The 23,757-nt window shown below is 43.1% G+C and overlaps 1 long non-coding RNA gene across 1 annotated transcript in view; it reads right to left on the bottom strand.

Moving 5' to 3' along the window:
• LOC144824979 (uncharacterized) overlaps window positions 1–23,757 on the bottom strand; it is a 470,078-nt gene that overhangs the window by 1,137 nt on the left and 445,184 nt on the right. Inside the window, exon 3 of the long non-coding RNA XR_013609220.1 lies at window positions 1,905–2,074. This is a non-coding gene — a long non-coding RNA (uncharacterized LOC144824979). The remainder of the gene's footprint in view (window positions 1–1,904; window positions 2,075–23,757) is intronic.

Below are 23,757 nucleotides of genomic sequence, written 5' to 3'. Positions count from 1 at the left end.
ATCTTTAAGGGATTGACCACGTTGGTATGAAATGCCTGGAGAGCTACCAACGACATTTCTCAATATAGGGTCTTGCCTCAGTATATCCCACCTATTTTTTAGTATTTGTCTTATTTGGTTGGACTGACTGCAGTGTTTTGTTATAAACCTCACTTTCGGGGAATCAGGTTTAGTTGTCGGTGAAGTAGTTTTTGGTGTTAGGGCTTTCTCTCTTGATATTTTATCAACTCTTGATTCTGCTTCTCTGAGTGATTTGTTTGAGTACCCCCTCACTTTGAATCTTTCTTTTATCTCCTCCTTCATTTTCTGGAAGTGTGGTTCAGTTGAACAGTTACGTTTGGCTCTAAGGAATTCACTGAAAGGGATTCCCCATCGGAAACTAGGGGGATGAGCGCTGGAGGAATGAAGTAAGGAGTTCTCTGCTGTCTCTTTGCGAAAGAGTAAGGTGGTCAATTGGTTATCGGTCTTCGTGACTCTGACGTCTAGGAAATCTACAGAGTGTCTGCTGTAGTGTCTTGTAAATTTTAAATTCACCTGGTTCGTATTAAGACAATCAATAAAACAGTTCAAATCGTTTTCGTTCCCCCGCCAGATAAAAATGACGTCATCTATATACCTTACCCATCTCGCTACATTTAATGCCCATCTTTCCATAAGGTCATTCCAGAGCACCTGCTTCTCCCACCAGCCCACCATGAGGTTGGCATAACTGGGGGCGAAGCAGGTGCCCATGGAAGTCCCTTGTTGTTGTCTATAGTATACTTTGTCGAATAAGAAGACATTTTCATTCAGACACAGCCTGATCATTTCTAATACCATACAAGTATGTTCAAAGTATTCCAATTTCCGTTGTTTCAAGAAAAATTGACATGCCTTAATGCCATCCTTGTGTCTTATACTTGTATAAAGGGACTCAACATCCAGACATACCAACCAGCACTGATCGTCCAACTCAACATTGGAAATTTTATGGATAAAGTCAGTGGTGTCTCTCACATAGGAAGATAATTCCTTTACAAATGGGAAGAGAAAATGGTCTATATAGATGCTTGTATGCTCAAAAATGCTATCGATGGACGAGACTATTGGTCTCCCTGGAGGTCTGGACATACTGGTGTGCACTTTCGGCAATAGATAAAAGGTCGGGGTTTTGGGGTTTTCCTTATGGAGATATCTTTCCTCGTCCCATGTTAGTAGACCTTTATCTCGCCAGTGCTCTAATTGTTTGTAGTATTCTTCCTGTAGATTAACTATGTACCGTTTATCTACATGACAGTAACATGTTTTGTCCAAAAGTTGTCTCTTCGCCTCCTCTATGTACATATCTCTGGGCATCAGCACAACATTCCCACCCTTATCTGAGGGTTTAATTATTATGTCACTGTTCTGTTGCAAGTTCTTAATGGCAATCTTTTGTTCTTTGTTGACATTCCTACATATTGTTCGATTGTCTAGTAGTTTGTCAAAGTCTCCTTTGACTAGATCACCAAAAACATCAATATTGTCCCTTGGTGTAATTGGCACAAATTTTGATTTTCTCCTGAAACTGGTCCCAGCCGGGGCCCCTGTATCTGTGTCTATCGCATGTGCAATTTGTGTCCCATGTGTAGTATCAAAGATGTCCAATGTATTAGGACAATATTCTTCAGTCTGTTCAGTTTCTAGTGATGTTAATCTCATAAGAGTGGGAATGTCCCATATTGGCAGTTCTCCTAGATTCGGCTCCGTTCCCTCTCTGGTGTGTTTTGTTATGTCCTTCCCCGCATGAATTTTACATAGTTTGAATTTTCTCTCAAATTTATACAAATCCGCTCTCAGGTCAGCATAATCAAAGTTAGACTCTGTCCTAGTTGCAACACATTCATCTCATTCTCAGTTAATATTTTGTTAGTCAAATTAATTACCGTTAATTTCGAGGTGTTGTCCATCATAGTTGTCTTTTGTTCAGCTGGCCTCTTGTTCCCACGCCAGGCTTCTCTGTTGGTTTTTCTCCTGCTGTTCCTTTTGGGGTTGAGTCTTCGTTTCCTTGGGTTTTTGTTTTTGGACGTCACCTGTTTGGGTGTTCTCTCGTTTTCTGAAGAATAAATAGTTCCTTTGAAAAAACCTATTGCGAATTTGTCATGGATGACCCACTGGCAATAGAGTCGGTATCTGAGCTCAAATGCGTCAATTCTGTTTGGGATATATATATATATCTCATTAGGGCACACACAACATTATAAGCATGTTTAATGTATGATTTACAGATGTTTCTACCACTAACTCTTGTGCAACACCTACTTTTCTTTTGTCATTTTCGGTGTTCACATTACGCATGAAAACACAATTCATCTCTTAAGGCATGAATGTTTAATTTTTGCATATGAATTTCTTAGTTATCGTTATTATCACATTACCTAATCACAAGATCAAATGTCAGTGACGTTATTAAACATTCACATCTGTTTAGTAAATATAAAATGAAATCATAAGCTCATTCCAACATTCTGCACGCTTTTATGATGCAGTATCTAAATCATAATTAAGTTTTGTCATTTCTAGAAACATGAAGCTTAACACGCGTTTTGTCATCCTCCATATAAAGTAGTGTCACAATTTGTTTTCTTTGTAAATTGTCGCAAATTAGTAAGAGGAAAACCTCAGCTCTATCAGTACCAAAATGCAAACCTTTTGCATCGCTATTTGTGGTTTTTGAATGGCTTTTGGACATCGCGGTAAGCCTTTTTGGCATTTGCAAACCACTATTCTTCGGTACATTGATCCTCCCAATCTGACCAAGTTTTTAGCAATGTTGTAGTGAATAGATTCATGCAGGAGGATCACCCCTCTATAAAATTTCAAGATTTTGGATGAAAAAGCCATCACATTCCGAGGTAAAGTGACTGTTATAAACCACACCACTCAACTGATCATGTAATTTTTCTATCTCAATAGGAGATAAATTGGTATCTTGGAGCAGTGCAATGAAAGATGGGTAGCTTATTATCTTTTTCACTTAAATTGTGAGAGGCATGAACACTCAGTGATGTGATTGTGGGTGTTTTTGTCTGTGACTGGAGAAGGCTTTGACCTCACAAAAAAACACTGTGGGCCCGATTTACAAAGAGCCATCACACCCGTGCCACACCGCAGTCATGGCGGAGGGCCTTACTCATGGCGAGACCTACACAATGGGTAAATGCAATATGGTGGTCCCGCCATGACTGTGGGATCCACACCATAACTGTGGGGCCTCCACCACAAGTGTGAAGGCCCTTTTGAATTGTGCCCTATATGAGGGAGAGTGGAGGAGCTAGCTTGGCAAAAGGGGGTATGAGGTATGGTTCCAAATATTATGACCAGTGTAAACAGGATGTTGTCTCCTCGAAAGGCTCCAGTGAGTACAGAAAGGAAAAGAACAGAGCTTGATGTTAGTCTGAGGCAGTGAAAGATGTAAGGATGCCAAAGAAGACACACAGCAATACAGTGTTGCCATAATCAGATGGAGGCGCATGAAGTAATAGTGTCTTCTCCATTCTTCAGTGGTGACCTTAATTTGTCTCTGTGTTCGGCCCAGGCTTCCACCACCGGATTTATTCCCTTCATATATGAGCAGTGGCATAACATATTAATGTCTTCATGCCAGGGTGCGTTGCTGTATGAAGAAATTGGTTGTGGGCCTGGATAGTCATTCATGCTTCTGTTGACACTACTATATTGCTGTAGGTCATCTGGGTCAGTGTCATGAATAGATTTTCAATCCACAGAAATGAGATTGTTGTAGACTCAAAGAGACTGCACTGAATGTCCCACTTCCAGGGACTGAAATCCATTAAAGGGAACATTATGTTAGTCTCAAAAGGGAATCCAGTTGAATTTCACATTGTATGGTCTATGAAGGAGTACAAAATATACCTTGTAGATGATTGCATGATCTGTCATGGCTGACCTTGGTGTAAAAATTAGTAAATGATCAGTAGCAGGTAACTTGATTCATTTAGATTTTATGGTCTGATGCACTGGGCATGTTGCAATTCCAAAGGCTGAGAGTGCACCTCACCAACCATTAGGGCCAACCTACGTCCTGTTTCTTCTGTTTTCATGGGGATCAGACATTACTGCTTCTTGATTGGTTCTCCAAATCAATACATATTTCACATAGGCGATCTACGATATATATTCTCAATCCCTACCTTCCCCATTCTTTCCTTTAGATTGTCAAGGCACTTTTCAGAGCCAGTGTGGAAAAGGGCTGATGTCATGTGAATAGATTCAACCTCAGGTCCCTTCAGGCAATTTGTTTTGATTCACAGATAAAAAGGCTCCCACTGCCGAGACCTCTTCATAATTATCCTATGCAGGATTTCCAAGGACTTTACAACTAAAGTGCTTTGGCTGTGTTTGTTCCCAACACAGAAAACAATGAATGCATGACTCAAAGTCTAAGACTGCCAGTCACCATAGCAATGAGTGAGTCCCCCAGGTGACAGGCTAAGCTGCAAATTGCCTGGGGCAGGCAGAGCAGCAGTGCACAACAATTGCTGAAGTGCTCAAGGGTTGGATTATAAATAAATATTCCTGCAGCAAAGCGCTGCAAGATCCCCACAGTGTCGAGGAGCTCTGAAAATGTGTGACTAATGCATTTTATTGTGGAGATGTGGACCCCAGCAGTAAAATGCATTAGTCTTTGTATCAGATGTTAGGGCTGGCACATTCAACCGTCCTATGCATATGAAGACCGTCTCTGTGAGGCCTACAAACAGTCAACATGGTTTAGGGATAGTGACCAGACAGGATATCTGACATAGCCTCTCACCATAGGGCAGTCATGCTCACCATCTCTTCATGTTCCAGAGAGCCACACTGGGATTCATCAGGTATGGCCACTGGAATAGAGTGAAACAACCCCAGGCCGGCAGCACCATAGAGTGACTTTTCTTAGCCGCAAGCGCGGAAGAGGAATCCTTGCAAGTCAAGCTTGGGACATACAATGACACAGACCTCGAATGGGCATTCCACTTGACGTAACAGTACTTCCCCCATCAGGCAGAATCTCCCTCAGAACTACCAGACAACTCCACTGGAGGTGGGATGCCTCAGTTTGTCAAGCTAACTGGAGCATTAAATTGAAGCAGCCTTAATAGGGCAGGTCAAGCTAATTTCTTACAGGCCATGTTTTAATTAATTGATAGGAAATGATGCAGTAGAAAACTGAAACTCTGATACTCACTTCTGTTTCAGTTCCAACCAGTCCATTCACTTACACACACACACATTCTTTTTCTCTCTTTCTCTTTTGGAGGTTGAAGGGTTTCCTGGTGCAGAGAATCAGCTGAGAGCCAGCAACATTACAGATGTAAGGAGAAACAGCCAAGCGTTAATGGCGTTTCACACCAAACTGTAGGGGATTTGGCTGGAAGCTCATGGATGGAGGCAGATAGTTCCAATAATTAGCCGCGAGGAAGAAGAAAGTTTTACTACATATCCAGCTATGTCTATCTTAGGAAAGCAGATGGTTCGAATAAGCAGAATTAAGCGAGCGAAAAGGGCTAATGAAAAATAGTGTTTGGTGGTGGTATAAGGACATTACAAGTAGGATTTAACAAGGCCTGATAGTTTAAACAATAGTGCATTGAACACAAAGGACTTCTCATATGATGGGAGGACTGTGGGTATAGTTTTGGGTAACATTCTGTTGGCGATATTGAACCATGCATTCTTCAACAGTGGTTTATACTGTGGAACAGGACTCTGCCACTGCTTCCGGACTAGTAGAGAGCAGGACCAGCTTCCGGGGAAGTCAGCGCTTCCCGTAGAATCGAAGAGACATTCAGCACCACAATACCAGAGAAGCCCTCAGCAGCATCACTAGATGATCAACCATATCAGTGTGCAGAGTCTGAGAAAACTCTCAGCTGGAGGTTAGACTTGGATACGGACCCTACGATAAACATTCAGTGGAGAAACACAGGCCTATTCATAGCTCATTTTATGAACGGTTTAAAAGATCCCTTTTTGCAAGCAACAGCACTAACCAAGGGGGGAGAGCAGGAGCGGGACAGGACTGCAGGTCCCAGGCTCCCCTGCGGCCGAATCGGCCACCGACGCCCGCAACACTTGCCTGGAGGCGCTTTAAATTCCAGCAGGGCAACTGCAGCGCGGTGTGGTTCTGAAATTCTGGACCCTACTGTTGTCCCGGTATCGAGGTCCGATACCCGTGTCCCGAAACAACAACGTACCATGACGAATTTGGTGTCGACGAACCAATAATGATTAGGACATCATTCCTATGCATTTGCGTCATGATCGAGACATGCTAACACCCCTGAATCGTAGTTTCCGTCCCGACCCCTCAGACTCCATTTTGTAAACGGTATCCATCTTGTGTCTTGCCCTCATGATAAGTCAATTAAAGGTCGAGCTTGATCTAAAAGGACACGTCCACCTTCCCTGACTCCCCCCTGACCTGTCCCAACTGACTCCATTGCCTCCAGCCGAACCTGTTTGGGCAGCTCCTCGCCCAGTGGCCTAATACGATAGCATCAATGCATAACATGCCACAAACCATTCACTACATCCAGATCGTGTTTTCTACACACACACCTGTCCGCGTTCCCTGTTTATGGCCAGTTTTATGACTAGGAGGTGCCTTCTTTTATTGGGGCTTCACCGATATCTGATGGGAGTTCCGGGTTTGGCTGGGTAATCTATCACGAATTGGACATCTAAAATACGGGCTTGCCTACATGACTTCGCTCTTTTGTATTATTGTAGAAATATGTGTATAGCCATATCATAAACTCAAGAATTCTTGCTTGCAGCTATTATTTTCGTATATAAGGAAAAGGCTGGTTCTGTAAAAACGAACAGTCTCCTGAGAACACATGACCCGTGTTTGTCGTGCTTCTAGGACACCTGTTACTTGGTAGCTGCCAATAAAACTTGATCTCTGACTCGACTAGAAGACTCAGTGTTTCTGTGGTCCGGAACAAGGGAGAACTCAGAGGTCTTCGGGTGTTATCCCCTGGCACCAAACGGGTTCGTAAAAACCCGTTACCTCAGTTGGCGCCCAACGTGGGGCGGTATCAAGCGGCGAAGGTCCAAGCCAGATGTTCGTGAGGAGCTTCGTGTGAAAATTCCAGAGGACGGCCAGCCACTTCAGCGACCCCTGTATGTCGACGTGGTTCCGAAGGTCTTTGCTGCGAGGTTCCCCGCGTCCCGACGGCTACGAAGGACTGCTGCCCTGACTATCGCCTTGTTTTGGACCCAGTGATCCTTGGTAGAGCGAAACGATAGACGAGTCTTCTAGCGACGTCACCGATCTTCAAATACTTCAGTTAAGTATAAGTGGAGCGTCTCCCAGTCCTTAGTTTGTCCTTAGTTTTTGGTATCCTTGAGATACGCTTTGATTTGGTACTTGCAAGCCCCAAAGCCGAATGACTTGTGTATTCACGAGAAATATCGTAACAGATAATCCTTTGAAGTTTGAAGCTAGACTAGTGAGCAAAGATGCCTGGTTTTAGCAGACTTGGAAACTTGTTTTGTCTTGGTTATAGTAAGGACTCCCGATTAGAGGATTCCTGTCCGGTTCCTCCGATTGGAACTCCAACATATGAGCTCTATGTAAAACACGGCGTAGGTCCTATCACATATAATGAAGTGTGGATAAAATACACCCGCAAGGATGGTGTTTTAAAATGGCCCCAATATGGTAGTTTCGACTCAGAAATATTAGATAACCTAGAGGTCAAATTATTCAAGAGAAAAGCCCGGCCGGCGATGTTTGACTCTTTCCGCTTATGGCGCAAAGAAGCCAAACAGAAAGAAATAAAATTAGCAAAAAAGAATAAAAGAGGTATGTCAATGGTGCAAGCTGCCGTTGCATACAGGGATAACGAGGAAGAGCAGGAAAACGAACAAATACTTAGGAGCAAGAAACTAGCAGTGGATAAATGCTACCCGATGTTACCAAATAAGGGACAAGGTCAAGAGGAGAGATCCGAGAAAAAGATCTATTAATGTCCCACTTATTAAGCTCACCTCCACCGTATGCGTTAGACGCTACTACAACGCCAAAGCATTTTACTATACCGCGCCCCGGCGCACGTAACCCAGCTCTTGCACGAACGCCAGCTCCTCTTCAGCTGGTTTCTACTTCTCCGGCGCAGCCTTCTCAAGGGCCGCCATCTTTGCTACATACTCCATCTACTTCTACGACTTTGCCTACAGCTCCAGCTATTGTCTATGATACTACGTCTGCTACTACTTCGACTTCCTCTGCTATCGCCTCTACTTCTTCTTTGCCTCAGCCTGTTTTTTCCGAGGCACTTACTCCTCCGCAAGGTTCTCCTTCTATTAGACAAAGAGTGACAGGTACCGTCACTAGTCTATTTTCACCTTTTTTTGGGTCGCCTAAAACAATGCCTAAAACAGAACATAGACAGTCCCGTAGTCAACTGCCTGATTACGAGGAAAGAAAAGTGCTGAATGAACTAGCACGCCAATGGATTACGGATACTGTTAGATATGATGTTCAGTCTGTTATGGAAGTTTTCCGTCAATGGAATGCACCCACTCAGAGATACGTATTCGAAGAGATGTGTGTATATCTGGGCGAAGATTTGGAGACGAATGATCCTAAATACACAATGAACGAACTATGGCGTACATGCTTTAAGTTCTATGAAGGTATGATTATAGGTGCAGATGTTGAGAAAGCGATAGAGTTATTGCTCTCTTATAGGAGTAAGGGAAATGTCTCTAGATCATGTCACGAAGACGATGCACCAGGTGGAAAAAGAGCGAGACAGTATCCCATGAGAGAGGTTCCTCCGGTTTGGAGGGAAGGTGATGCGAATGCGAATCCACCAATTCTGCCTCATTTCCAGCGTGTATGGGTACATGTCCCCTGGAAAAGATCCGAAGTCTTAGCACTCAAGCAGACACTGCCTGATCCTCGTAAAAACCCGACTGGGTATTATAAGGAGTTATCGCAAACTACAAACTCATGTATAATGAATTTAGCGGATATAGACATGTTGTTTGGGAACGTTGTTCCACATCCTTTATGGAGCAAAATACGTCATACGAACCATGACCAAGAACTAGGTGACTCATGGGCGAACATTGCCGCTATAGATGCTAGACAAATAGGTGGTTCTAAACCTGAGCCGTTAATAGCTGAACTTCCCGGTAGAATTATCGCGTACATGAAAACCATAATGCCTGAAGTACGCGTAAACTGGGACAAGCTATCTGCGTGCAAGCAGAAGAAAGATGAGAATGTGTCTGACTTTTTCACAAGATTTGAGGAGACTTTCACCGATCATAGTGGTCAGGATATGGCTACCGAGGGTGGTCAAAGATTGTTTGTAGACAAATTCGTACATAATTTAATCCCTGAACTGTGTAATAAACTGAAAAATTCAGAGAGTGCTTGGGCTGTCTCTACGTCAGCGCAAATTTTAGCTACAGCCCAGTACTACGAAAATAGGCGCAAAGACGAGCTAGATAAAGTCGACAAAAATACAAAAGATTTAAAAACTAAAATTCTTCTCCAGCAAGCCTATCCGCCTCGTACGGCTAGTCAGCCCAATTATCAACAACAACAGCAGTATTCGAGAAATGCGCAAGGAAACGAGTTTTCCCATCAGCGTATTGCTTATGGCCTGAATCAATGTGCGTATTGCAAGGAAGAGGGTCACTTTAAAGGTAATTGTCCGGCTCTTGCGCGACGTTTGAGCGGTGCTTCAGGTGTAAGGGGACGAGGTGTTCAACATGCCCCTAGAGGTAGGGGCCGTGGAAATTTCACCCAGAATACAACTTCTTTTCCGCCTCAGAATTCGATGAACAGCTTTGACCAACAGAATAACGCATCGTCTAGGTCAGCTCAGTAATATGCTGACGACTATTATACCGAACACGAAAATGAGGGTAACGATTGCTAGGACAGCCATGGACAAAGAGAGGGAGTTGTTTCAGTTCCAGTAGATCAGAATGGACCTTATGTCGAGGTAATTACCTCAGGAGTGTCAGAGCCATTTCTGCTGGATACTGGTGCTACAAAAAGTTCTATCATGCACTCGAAACTTCCTGGCGCACCTTTGTCTGGCGAAATGAATGTTTCAGTAGGTTTCTCTGGCGCCCCTGTTAGAAACCCGATCTCTAGTCCTATATCTCTTTCTGTTGGCCCGTGCGAATTAGAAGCACCCCTCATTCTTACAACAGGTTGCGGTGAAAATTTGTTAGGTTTGGATTTGCTAAAAAGGTTATATGCGACTTTGTACTGTTCCCCCTTGGGAGTACAACTTACTTTAGGTAAGAAAGTCATTTCTCCAATGTATTTGTCAAAGGACAATATTCCGACTGAATTGTCATCACTTCCTGATATACTTTGGGCTAATGGCTCCAATGATGTAGGTCATTTGGAGATAGCACCGTATGTCATAACATTGAAAGCCAACGTTAGGTTGCCACGTATTCCCCAATACAAAATATCTAGCGAATGTGAAAAGGCGTTATTGACGATTGTTTATGACCTGATTGATAAAGACGTCATCGAAGAAACAACAGGAAATGTTTGTAACAGTCCAGTTCTGCCCGTCTTAAAGAGTACTGATCCTTTACAACCGCCTGTGTATAGGTTCGTCATCGACCTCAGAGAAGTGAACAAGATAGTTATCCCACAGTTTCCAGTTGTCCCCGACATTACTGCTTTATTGACGATGGTTCCAGCTTCAGCAGCTTAGTTCTCGGTGATTGACCTGAAGAACGCTTTCTTTAGCATCCCGATTGCTGAGGAGAGTAGAGATATTTTTGGATTCAATTTAGGAGGACGAAGCTTCCGCTTCAAGTGCGCTCCTCAAGGCTACTGCGAAAGCCCATCAATATTCAGTCAGGCCCTGAAAACACAACTAGACACGATTATTCTACCGAATGGTTCAACTCTGATTCAATACGTAGACGATCTGCTGATCGCTGCAGACACTGAAGAAATTTGCAAACGAGCTACGCTGTCATTATTGCATCACTTATGTAACATGAATCACAAAGTCTCTCTCTCAAAACTACAATTTTGTCGACAAGAAGTTACCTACCTAGGTCACATCTTGTCGAAGGAGGGAAGGAGACTGACACCAGAAAGAATACAGGCAATTGCAGAACTGAGTGCCCCAAGGACACAGAGAGAGGTTAGAGCCTTCTTAGGCATTACATCGTACTGTAGACAATGGATACCGAATTTCTCACTACTAGCTAAACCCTTGCTGGCACTACTCTGTAAAGACACGCCAAATCCTATGCCCTGGTCTGAAGATTGTCAGACGAGTTTCCACGAGTTGCGTGATGCATTATGTTCGGCTCCTGTGTTGGGAAACCCCAACTACAGTAAGCCTTTTACATTATATGTCCATGAGAAGGAAGGTTGTGCATTATCAGTTTTAACACAACACTTTGGGGACAAACAGCGCCCATGCGCGTATTTTTCGGCAACTCTAGACCCTGTGGCTAAAGCCCTACCAAGTTGTCGGAGGGCTACCGCCGCAGCAGCTGTCTGCATTCGACAATCCGCTGGATTAGTCATGAATAATACTCTGATCGTTATGGTCCCGAATGCAGTAGACATTTTACTAAACAGGACGAAGACACAACATCTTACTAGCGCTCGACTATCCAGTTACGAACTTACACTGCTAGCAAGTCACATCCACATAAAGAGGTGTGATACACTGAACCCCGCAACGTTATTACCCATTCCGACAGAAACAGACAAGATTGATAACCATGACTGCTGTTTTAGGACAGAAGAAGAGACAAAAGGGAGAGTAGACTTACAGGACACTCCCCTTCCTGAATGCAACGATACTTTATGGGTTGATGGTTCATGTTTCAAGCTGCCGAATGGTGATACGACTGCAGCATATGCCGTAACGACATTACACACCATTATAGAGACCGCGCGCATTTCCCATAATTCTGCACAAGCTGCAGAGCTAATTGCGCTTACCAGAGCATGTGTGTTAGCAAAAGGAAAGCGAGTGAATTTGTACACTGACAGCCAATACGCCTTTGGTGTGGCTCACAGTTTTGGGAGATTGTGGCGTGAACGTGGGTTTCTTACGTAACATGGTGCAAAGATACAACATGGTCAGCTAGTTAATGAGCTCCTCGAGTCACTGACCTTGCCACTACAAGTTGCCATTGTGAAATGCCGTGCACACAAAAAGAATCAAGATGATGTTGGCCGCGGGAATGCATTTGCAGACGAGGTTGCGAAAGAGACTGCAAGGAACACAATGAGTCGGATGTATGTTGTAGGTCCCGCTAGATGGATTACGGATGTAGGAATGTGTGAGGACACCATTTAAAGCGTGAAATCTATACAAGCCGAGGCAACTGAGAAAGAGGTGAATGAATGGAGAGAAAGTAAAGGTAGACTAGACGCGAATGGTTGTTGGGTCGAACTGTCAGAACACCAGCGATGGCTATTACCTAACGCATATGTACTTGCAGTAGTAACCATGGCTCATGGAGTTGCGCACATTCGTTCGAGAGGAATCTGTAAAGTATTGGCCCCAGTATGGCAAAATGGTAATATCCCGAAATATGCAGAGAATGTGGTCAGAAACTGTATGGTGTGTTTGAAGTACAATCCCGGTAGGGGAACCCCAACTCCAGCTGGTCATTTTGCGCCTCCAACGTATCCGTTCGAGGTTTTGCAGCTCGATTTCATTCACATGGAGAGATGCAACAATCTGAAGTATGTGCTCGTTGTTGTTTGCGCTTTCTCCAGGTGGGTGGAAGCGTACCCCCTTAAGGACAATACTGCCTTGTCGACTGCCAAAGCCCTTGTCAAAGAGTTCTTCCCGAGATTCGGCATGCCTAGAATCGTCTGGAGTGATAATGGAAGTGAATTCGTAGGACGCGTGATGAAGAGAGTGTGTGAGTGTTTAGGCATACAACAAAAGTTTCACTCTGCGAATCACCCCCAATCAGCTGGATTAGTAGAGTGCTACAATGGCACTTTAAAGCTCAAATTAGCTACGATCCAAGCCTGTACAGGTCTTAAATGGCCTGACGCCTTGCCCCTAGCACTCTTGTCAACCAGAATGACAGTCCATTCCAGGTTAGGACTTAGTCCTCATGAGATAGTGTTTGGCCGCCCAGCCAACGTCTGGGGCGTGCCAAGGCCAAAGAAACTCAGTGAAATAGAGCACCCCGTACTGCTTGACTATTTGTGCGAATTAACAACTAAATTGCGTGTTTTACACCAACAGGTTCACAGCTCCTCTCCGCCAGCCTCTGACGATCCAGGTCACTCCATCGAACCCGGCACGTGGGTCTTGGTGCGGAATTTCCAGCGCACAAACAACGGACAGCCGAGGTGGACCGGACCGTACCTGGTACTTCTTTCCACGAGATCAGCTGTTCGGGTGGAAGGCAAAAAGAACTGGGTGCACGGGACCCATTGTAAACGGGTCCCTCTGCCCCTTCCATACGACCGGTGGGTCAACGAAGGAATTGCCGACTCCGAGACAGAATCCATACCTTGCTTCATCCCTTTCAGTGATGCACGTTTAAAAGAAACTAGTACCGGAAAACAGAGTGATCATATTTTACAAGGACTTGTGCCACCGTCAATGCAGTTGGACACTACGGAACCTGAAACATTGTTTGAAGACCACACCGTACCTGGGAAACAACAATATAATCTAAGGTCAAGACAAAGAGACTAATAAAAAGCAAACTAATGTGATTTCCCTTCCCCCAAGAACTATTTTTTGATTTTTTCAGCTCTCTCACTCTCAGGAAACGTGCTCATTTTTTGATTTTCGAACCGCCATCCGGTTCTGCTGCTAGGGTCGCGGTTGAAGTCTGGGGAGTGCAACTGGGGACGTTTAGGTCAACGGTTCTGGTTGGTCCAAGGGAGTTACCCCGGACTGAACAGAGCGTACGCCCTGGCAGAACCAACCTACCACCGCGGGCAGCAACTAGAGGATGGAGTTTCCTAGGGTAAAGAGACCTGCCAGACTCACGGACTTTGAAAGACAATTATGCCCGATACTGGCCAAAAGAAGTTTTTTGATAATATGTATTTTTATGTTGTGTAGCATAGCAATGTTCTTGACTGGTTATACCCTATTCGTCTTTCAAGTTTCCTTGTTCTCAAATGACACTCGGCCAACTCCTCCTCTCACTCTCTCCACACACTCCTTTCACCCTCTACCTGAACACGAGTCTGCCAGAAGACTCGAATTTGTAAATAACTCATTCATTCAACTTCTACACCAACACCAGTCCATAATGAACACATCGAACTGTTGGGTATGCGGACTCATGCCGCACACGACTGATAAGGGTATCCCATACTTCATCCTGCCTTTCAGTTATTATGGTTCTCTGTGGGCTTTCCAGACCATGTTCCTATTCGCCCTAGAACCATACCCGACCCGTTCTACTGAGAGTGATTCCAGTAACAAGGCACTAGTAGCAGGGATAAGAAATATGAGTAGAGAGTTCGACACCTATCTTACGATTCCCAAAGATGAACTCACTCCGTACACTCGTTGGAACGTAACTAAATATGGGATTTACCTGAGTAAGAGCCGTACACTCGTTGGAACGTAACTAAATATGGGATTTACCTGAGTAAGAGCCAGACAGCAAAGAAATCCCGCCCAGTTTGGATAGTACCCAGCAGAGGTCACTTATGTTTACAAGGTATCGGTAGGGATCCCAAAGCACAATTAGGAAAGAGTATATGCACGGAAACATATGTGTTCGCTTCCCGAACTTCCCCTGTACTATTAGCAGCCAAAGGCACGTATTTCGTCTGCCATGACCAAGCCTACACCTGGTTGCCCCCTGACTTCTCAGGTACATGTTTTATCTCATTTCTGTTGCCTCCCACCTACACGGCTAGAGCAGATTACCATCGGACAAGGACAGCTAGAGGTGTCGTGAGTAAAGACGACACCGCAGGTTTTCTGCCAGTTTGGGGGCCTATGGTGAACAGCAGGAATATTCGCCAGTTATCGAGGATAGTTGAATCCGCCGTGATTACAACGGCCGGAGCCCTTGGCAATTTGACGACCGAAACTTCAGTCGGATCGACTTATGACCCTTCAGAACCGAGTTGCCCTAGATATCATACTCGCCGATCGTGGTGGTGTGTGTAGAGTGATCCAATCCAGTTGTTGCATTTTCATCCCTGATAACGCACCGACAGTGTACCAGGCCATCTCTAAGCTGCATGAGATATCTGGTTCCCTTCACGTAGAAAAAGGGGACTGGTCCTTACTAGGGTGGTTCTGGGAACTGATCGCTACATGGGGATGGAAAACACTGATCTTCATTGGGATGATCTTAGCACTTCTGTTTATGTTCTGTCTGTGTGTACAGTGTGCTCCTGCACTATGTGGCCTTTGTGCTACATCATGTGTACGGAAGCCTGTGTCAAGGGACGAACTGAGCAACAGAATGATGCTACAGCAGCATCTCCACGAATTCCTTCATACAGACTTAGACTCGGATTAACATGAATTATTGCCTTATATGAGGGCAAAAGGAGGGTCTGTGGTTCTGAAATTCTGGACCCTACTGTTGTCCCGGTATCGAGGTCCGATACCCGTGTCCCGAAACATCAACGTACCATGACGAATTTGGTGTCGACGAACCGATAATGATTAGGACATCATTCCTATGCATTTGCGTCATGATCGAGACATGCTAACACCCCTGAATCGTGGTTTCCGTCCCGACCCCTCAGACTCCATTTTGTAAACGGTATCCATCTTGTGTCTTGCCCTCATGATAAGTCAATTAAAGGTCGAGCTTGATCTAAAAGGACACGTCCACCTTCCCTGACTCCCCCCTGACCTGTCCCAACTGACTCCATTGCCTCCAGCCGAACCTGTTTGGGCAGCTCCTCGCCCAGTGGCCTAATACGATAGCATCAATGCATAACATGCCACAAACCATTCACTACATCCAGATCGTGTTTTCTACACACACACCTGTCCGCGTTCCCTGTTTATGGCCAGTTTTATGACTAGGAGGTGCCTTCTTTTATTGGGGCTTCACAGATATCTGATGGGAGTTCCGGGCTTGGCTGGGTAATCTATCACGAATTGGACATCTAAAATACGGGCTTGCCTACATGACTTCGCTCTTTTGTATTATTGTAGAAATATGTGTATAGCCATATCATAAACTCAAGAATTCTTGCTTGCAGCTATTATTTTCGTATATAAGGAGAAGGCTGGTTCTGTAAAAACGAACAGTCTCCTGAGAACACATGACCCGTGTTTGTCGTGCTTCTAGGACACCTGTTACTTGGTAGCTGCCAATAAAACTTGATCTCTGACTCGACTAGAAGACTCAGTGTTTCTGTGGTCCGGAACAAGGGAGAACTCAGAGGTCTTCGGGTGTTATCCCCTGGCACCAAACGGGTTCGTAAAAACCCGTTACCTCAACGGGACGCCCGCAGGGGTGCCCGCGTTGCGCCCGGGCGAAGCCCGGGCCAAGGGTGGGCCCGTCTGCGCCTGTCAGCGGCAGGCAGAGGCGGGGCAGGGCCAGGTCCCTTGGCCCTGTAACATCGGAGACAAGTAAATGAACATTGCTGGTTCCTCCCATCTGCTCAAGTAAGTTGATTTAAGTATACATCGATCACCTACCTGCTACCCGATACATCGTGATTCCCACTAGTATGGTGACTGCAACAAAACCACGAGGGGGGAAGGTGGCAACTCCTAAAACTATGTCCAACTCTACACTTGATTGCTTCCTTCTGCGGGCAGCTAAGGCCATTGATATGGAGGTCCAAGTAGCGGAACAACGGCTCTCTGTAAGGGGGGGAGCCATCTGTCGCAAACACCGCTCATGCGGCCCTAAATATTGAAATTGATGACACAAGTCAAGTCAATTATGTATCTACTGGAACCTTTTCACCGGCCCCAATACATGACAAAACGCCCCAAGACCCTGCAGTAGCAGATTTGGCAAGTAAAAGAAGGAAAAAGACTAAACACTTAGAAAACACGTGACATATGCTGACTAGATCCAGGAAAAACCTCTGCCTCCGAATTCAACACACCAAGCTGAACCTTCACGAAGTCCTTCCACTCCTGATGGCCCAAACTCTATGCTGCCTGCCCATCCTGATGCTAATCCCCCACAAACTATGGCGGCTTTTGCATCCCTCCCTGAGGAAATAATTTTGAAGAACATTTTGCCTATCATGGAAAGACTGGACAAACTAGAATCCACAGTGGCTCTAATGCACACTTTGCTCACTGATCTGATAAAAGGGGTTGGAGTGAAAGGGAAAGAGCGGGACAGGGAGGCTACTTATGGGGGAACACTAGGCCTGAAGAGGGTAATTCTTCTCTGTTTGCCAATTCATCAGCTTGTCCTGATGCAGCGCCTCTCCGGAAATAATTTCTAAAATCCTCATCACCTTTCCCTGAAGTCACAATTATTGCATTTGCTCGTCAGTGGGGCCCATAACCCTGACTTCACTTACGCATTTTCTCTCTACTTCATGGATTGGTGAGACTCAAAGGAGAGTGGCTGGATCAAAGCGGAGTGTCTAAATTAAACTATCCTATTTACAAAATATACATCTGCAGTTTAAATTCTTTTACCATGGCTTGATATTTAATCTTTTTATTCAAACACACCACCATTAATTTCGATGGATCATGCTAGTAAAAAATTAGGCTAAGGATGAACAAGACCAGCTTAATTCTTCATTTATCGAATTTTTATTTAGCAAAGATTCTTAGTCACGAATCATTATTATTCACGCAATTTAAATTATACTGAATTCAGGTTTATTAAGTGTACGTCTCAAACATTTAATTTTATTAATAAAAGCTCAGAAATGGACATTTATTTAAATTCAAAGGACACTGTTATTTAAGGAAAAAACATAATAGTTCCCAAGCTCATCATTCTATTTCCCTAACTATCACCCTCACCTAAAGACTCTGTTCCCAATCAGGCTAAGTTCAAAATTTCAAGAAAAACAGCAAAGTTCTTACGCACCAGGATTCAATCAGCATTCCGACAGCATGCCAGGATACATCAGGCAAGAAATATTTTTAGTTCATCGGAACACCCTCTTTTAATACCCTTTTTACTAGCTAAACTATCTAATTTTCTGAAACATTTGGGGTCTCAAATACATCTGATTAGTCCTTTCAAGGGGTGGATGAGCATAACCTCATCTCAGCTTCCGCGACATCAGCAAAATTGAATATAGCCATTGGCTCTGTAAATGTTCATGTCACTCGTGTCCTAAAATTGCAATATTAGCTTTGTTCCCTTGATTTCACTACGGACTTCCATCTTGTTGGCAGTCATTCAGGATTTCAGGAAATATTGTCCTTGACCCATCTCATTCAGCTAGAGGCTTTGCGAGCTTCGTCTGCAGTTTTCGTTCACAGCTCTGTACATGCGTGGTACACCTCAAGCTCGATTTCATGCAAACGCCCATTTTTCTACAGGCCGCAAAGGCCCATACTGGAACTATTATAGAAACAAACACAGATAGCTATTAATTATTGAATTAAAACCCATTCTGTTTACCTCCCCCTTTACTAAGGTATCCCTGTTAATTGTTACCTAGCAAATAAAGCCAAAATTATGTGTGATTTGTTTACCCATCTTCCAGTTTCTGCCACAAATAGACAAACAGAAAGCACATTCATGCCGTATTTGGATTATTTTAAAGCTTCTTATTAGTTTAGGACATGACAAAATCACTTTATTAGTTAATTATGGTTGCAACATAAGCAAAATTAATTTCCCACATGTACTTGTGTAGGTGCAAATTTCTTCTAGGTTGAATAGTATTTCAAACCACTCAAATTAGTTTATGTTACTGTTATGAGAGAGGGATTTCACTAGGGGTATACAACATTTTGTTTCTACCCTTGCTCCATCAGTCCCGCTGCTAATATCTACCTCAAAAATACTGAGAGTGGCACAACAAAAACAACTGGGGTCCTCGAGCCCCAGGCACCGGGGCTTAGCATGCTCATCCCCCAGTAAGATTAAGCCCAATCCACCCCCTGCATCTACCACTGGGACCCAGGTAGGCTCCAAGCAACCACAAACCTCACCTAATCTGCAGCGTACAAATGAATTAGCTATACAAGCAAATCAAGATGATAGGGTGATTCTCCACCTTCCTCCAGAGTGTTGCCCTTATGTGGCGATTCTCACTAATGTTCCCCCGTTGCATGAAAACCAATATGAATCACAGACACAGCTAAAAAATAAAGTATGCTACTGGTTGCTAAAAAACACAAACCTTACAAATAGACATTACCATGAGATTCTGTTTCTTAGGCTGGTAAGTTGGGTGGGCCCTCTATTCAAACCCCACGCTGGTGATTGTATTGTGATCAATTGTAAATCTCTGACCTTAGCTAGTCAGTTGCTCAGTGGGGACTTTTCTTTAGGTAACCAGAGGTTGTCCCAGTGGATTGATATCCTACAGCTTGGGTACTTTTATAGGCACCTAGATAACAGAGGGGGGAATCCATCGGCCCATGGGCCACCCCACAGGCCACACTTTACGTATTTGGAAGGCACACCCCTGGAAACTAGAAATAGATTCCAAACTTTAAGTGGCTTAGACTCCCAAGATTGACTACCTGTAGTTCCTCCTCCCCTAATAAGTGTAACTGAGGAAATTTCCATCTCACAGCCAGATGACTCCCCAGTGATCCTCAACAATAATTTCGCCCCATGTAGCCAAGTCAATGTGAATAGCTATCCTCACCAACAAATCGAGGACAATAGGGTATCTATTAATACAGGCATCTCCCAGGAATTAATAATTGAACTCCAGGAAATTAAACTTTTATCCTGGAATGTGGCTGGCATAAGGTCCAAGCTACCGGACCTTGATTGGTGTAAGCCTGTGGACGACTGCCTCCTATGCCTATTATAGGAAACATGGGCGGTTGAACGTGTCCAGAGGGTAGGTTTTACAACTTTCAGCATTGAAGCTAAGCAGTCTAATGTTAGTTGTCCAGCTGGTGGCTTTCTAATCTGTGTCAAAAATACCTTGACCTGTAAAATCAAGGCTCTCAATCTTGGCTCTGATGAATACTTGGGATAGAACTCTCCTCTCTTAAAGGGAATACTCAAGTCAGGTTATTTATTATCAACAATCGCTTTAAGACTCCTCACAAACCATCTGGTACACTAACAAAACTAACTAATTACCTTGAGACTGCCAAAGGGAATCATCGACTCATAGTTGCAGGCAATTTTAACACAACTTTCGAACCTGTAGACTATGTACAAGAACTAATACTAGATAGCGACAAAACCAAAGGGATTGCCAAGCTCCAGATACCCCAGATTAATAAACACACTAGAGTGGGGCACCGGTTTTATCTTTTACCATCTCCAATTTGCTTCGTGCTTGCAACGGTAGGACTGACTCTGATATAGAAGCATGCCAGTTTAAGAGGGGGGTAACCAAAACCAGGATTGATTACATCCTGGTTGATATTGAATCTTGGTCTAGTGTAAAAGATATGGCTGTATTAAAATGGGAAGATAGCGATCATAATGCCTTGGCCCTTACACTCATGGGCTCAGCTCTACTGTATGGCATTTCCGAAACCAAGAGTGGCCCGGCTATTACTAGAAATAACAACAAAAGAGTCAAATGGCCAATGATACAGGCTGATCCAGCTGCCCTTTCCAACATATATTCCATGCCATATTCCCACTCCAGTGAGTGCAACAGTAGGGAAAGCATTGGATAGCGTAGGGGTAAAAAAATACTATTCCCACTCCAGAGAGTGCAATAGTAGGGAAAGCTTTGGATAGCGTAGGGGTAAATATTACTATTCCCACTCCAGAGAGTGCAACAGTAGGGAAAGCGTTGGATAGCGTAGGGGTAAAAAATACTATTCCCACTCCAGTGAGTGCAACAGTAGGGAAAGCGTTGGATAGCGTAAGGGTAAAAATTACTATCCCCACTCCAGAGAGTGCAACAGTAGGGAAAGCGTTGGATAGCGGGAGGGTAAAAAATACTATTCCCACTCCAGTGAGTGCAACAGTAGGGAAAGCGTTGGATAGCGTAGGGGTAAAAAATACTATTTCCACTCCAGAGAGTGCAACAGTAGGGAAAGCGTTGGATAGCGTAGGGGTAAAAATTACTATTCCCACTCCAGAGAGTGCAACAGTAGGGAAAGTGTTGGATAGCGTAGGGGTAAAAAATACTATTCCCCCTCCAGTGAGTGCAACAGTAGGGAAAGCGTTGCATAGCATAAGGGTAAAAATTACTATTCCCACTCCAGAGAGTGCAACAGTAGGGAAAGCGTTGAATAGCGGGAGGGTAAAAATTACTATTCCAACTCCAGAGCGTGCAACAGTAGGGAAAGCGTTGGATAGCGTAGGGGTAAAAATTACTATTCCCACTCCAGAGAGTGCAACAGTAGGGAAAGCGTTGGAGATTGGAAGGGTAAAAATTACTATTTCCACTCCAGAGAGTACAACAGTAGGGAAAGCATTGGATAGCGTAGGGGTAAAAATTACTATTCCCGCGCCAGAGAGTGCAACAGTAGGGAAAGCGTTGGATAGCGGGAGTGTGAAAATTACTATTCCCACTCCAGATAGTGCAACAGTAGGGAAAGCTTTGGATAGCGTAGGGGTAAAAATTACTATTCCCACTCCAGAGAGTGCAACAGTAGGGAAAGCGTTGGATAGCGTAGGGGTAAAAAATACTATTCCCACTCCAGAGAGTGCAACAGTAGGGAAAGCGTTGGATAGCGGGAGGGTGAAAATTACTATTCCCACTCCAGTGAGTTTAACAGTAGGGAAAGTAATGATTTAATATATTATTAAAAATAAATTAAATATCAATACCAATAAAACATTAATTGAAATTAATAACCAATTTAATATTATGTAATAATTAATTAGAAATACAACTACATATTAGTTATTAAAAATTAATAACCTATTCATAATTATTTAACAACTAATTAATTTTCAATAACAAAAACTAATTATTAATAAAAATTAATACCAATTAAAAATTAACAGTAAATTAATTATCAATACACAATAAGTATTTTTAATATGTAATTAATTACAATTACATTACTTCCCACCCTATTCCCCTATAAACCCACATCCCACTACAGAAAATACATTAATACAATTATCATAATTATCAAATATTTAATTAATACAAAATAATTACCAACTAATAAAAATTAATTGCCAATTAATAGAAATTAATTACCAATTAAAAATTAATTAACAATAAATTTAAAATCAATACAAATAAATGAAAAAAAGCATTTACTTAATTACAATTAAATTACTTCCCACCCTATTCCCCTATAAACCCACAACCCGCTACAGAAAATAAATTTAGAAAATTAACATAATTAACAATTAATCAATTAATACAAATTAATTGGAAATTAATAAAAATTAATTACCAATTAAAAAATAACAATAAATTCAAAATGAATACCAATAAATAAATAAACATATTTAATTAATTACAATTAAATTACTACCCACCCTATTCCCCTATAAACCCACAACCCGCTACAGAACTAGAAAGCAACATTTAATTAAAAATGAATAATAATTGCTAAAAAAATATTATTTAATTTAATATAATTAAATTACTTCCCACCCTATTCCCCTATAAACCCACAACCCGCTACAGAATTAAATTACGCAAAAATTAAATAACATAAAATTCATTACTTAAAATACATTAAACATACATTACAAAAATTAATATACACTTTTCACACATATACTAACATACAAAACACTTTAAAAAAATTGATATTATTAAAAAATCGATATATTTAATGCCTATATTGTATACTTCGATATTTTGACTTCTATATTTTGAAAATCGATATTACTTACCTTAAATTCGATATTTTTAACCACTATATTGTGTCCATTCGATATTTTGTCCATTCTATATTTTTACTTCGATATTATGTCCATTCTGTATTTTGGAATCGATATTATGACTGTTTACCGTTATTGACGTTGTCAAGGTGAGATATTACGCCGTTGACATAGAGGCAAAACAGGGTTGGTGCTAAGACACAACCCTGTCTCACCTCTCTGCCAACGGGAAACCTAGATGACAATGCCTCATCCCTCCCACACCTGACCTGGGCAAAATTCCCTTTGTGGAGCCTAATTATTACATGCAGGAGCTGTGGTGGAACACCTAGCTCCCTAAGGACCGTCCATAATTTCTCACGTGGTACTAAGTCAAATGCGGACCTCAGGTGCAGAAACACCATGTACAGACTTCCCCCCTCGATCCTTGTCGTTTTCCAAAAAAGAAGAACAAGGCGAAAAATCTGATCCATGGTGGATGTGTTCTTCCTGAATCCTGCTTGGAGAGGGCTAAGGATTGCGTTGTCCTCCATCCAATCCAAGAGCTGGTCCAGCAGTAGGCGTGCGAAAACTTTTTGGGGTACATCTATAAGGCTGATCGGCCTGTAGTTGGCTGGGAGCAGAGGAGAGCCCTTTTTAAAAATCGGTACTATCTCTGCGCCCAGCCAAGTACAGGGGATCTCCATTCCCCTCAAAACTGAATTAAAAATAATGAGCAGATACGGGCCCTAGATCTCTGGTTGGTGCCTGAATAAGTCTCCAGGCAGTTTGTCTAAGCCTGGAGCCTTCCCCCATGCAAGTCTCCCTATTGCGCTTTAGTACCTCTCCCAGAGAAAACTCTAGTCGGTCGTTATGATCAGAAGG

Source organism: Lissotriton helveticus, chromosome 3_1 (genome assembly GCF_964261635.1).
Source record: "Lissotriton helveticus chromosome 3_1, aLisHel1.1, whole genome shotgun sequence".
NCBI classification, from domain to species: Eukaryota; Metazoa; Chordata; class Amphibia; order Caudata; family Salamandridae; genus Lissotriton; species Lissotriton helveticus.
Note: the sequence above shows the minus strand (reverse complement) of the source record. Positions and strands in the feature narration are given on the sequence as shown.